This window comes from Oryzias melastigma, linkage group LG5 (genome assembly GCF_002922805.2).
Source record: "Oryzias melastigma strain HK-1 linkage group LG5, ASM292280v2, whole genome shotgun sequence".
Taxonomy (NCBI): Eukaryota; Metazoa; Chordata; class Actinopteri; order Beloniformes; family Adrianichthyidae; genus Oryzias; species Oryzias melastigma.
Genome location: NC_050516.1, coordinates 31,700,235 through 31,701,177, shown reverse-complemented (window position 1 = coordinate 31,701,177; position 943 = coordinate 31,700,235).

The following is a 943-nucleotide window of genomic DNA, read 5'->3' as shown; positions in this document are numbered from 1 at the left end:
ACTCAACTATAATTGGGATTGGTGAGTTGTAACTTGTAATTGAGTAGTTTTTCAGTAAGTTATCTGTACTTTTTCTCTAGTATAGTTTTCAGGTCCTCTTTACAACTCGGCTGAGCTGGTTGGTGAAGACTTGAATTGTATTTTCAGTTTAGTGATCTAAAATTAGGAATCGAAATGTCGCTGGGTTAATTACAGAACAGCAGAGGAAGGAAGGTAACCCTTATTGTGATTCACAGTGATTGGTGTGAAATATCAGAAGATCAGAGAGGAAAAAGCCTCAAACCGGACATCCTTTCTGCAGTTGTTCTTTGCCTTCATCTGTCAGGGCTCAGCAGGATCTGATCGTTGGCTCAACTTTTTACATTTTAGGGAAATAATCAAAGCACTTGGCAAAACAGCTCCAGTCGGGAAATTGTTTTGATGAAAAGCCAAAGCTGTTTTGTTCTTTCGACAACATTTTGGTGGCTCACCCCGTGTGACTACACATTTGCCCCATTATGTAGAAAGCAAGCAGAGACTGTCTTTGTCATCGGAGTTCAAAGAAAACCTTCTGGACAGATTTGGGATTGTGCTTTAAGAGCCCAATTTTAGCACATTACAGGACAGCACCTGAGGAAGATGAGGCATTTACGGATGTGTTGTGGTGACACGAGTCCTTGATTTGTGGAACATTTATACTAGATTTTGGATATATGAGCAAATGTCATTGTACATACGTGTCAAACAGAAGGTAATTTGAAGTGTTTTTGAGAGAAAACAAACCTGTAAATAGATATACGTAACAAAAGGTGTCGTAAAAAGGGGTGGGACCACAGAAGACTTTACTCCTACCCACTCCGTCTTGCTTGCTTTACTTGTATATTTTAATTCTTGAGATTATTTTTATTTTGTGTTTGAAACAAAAAAACAAAATAAATAAAAAAATAAATAAGATATATATAGA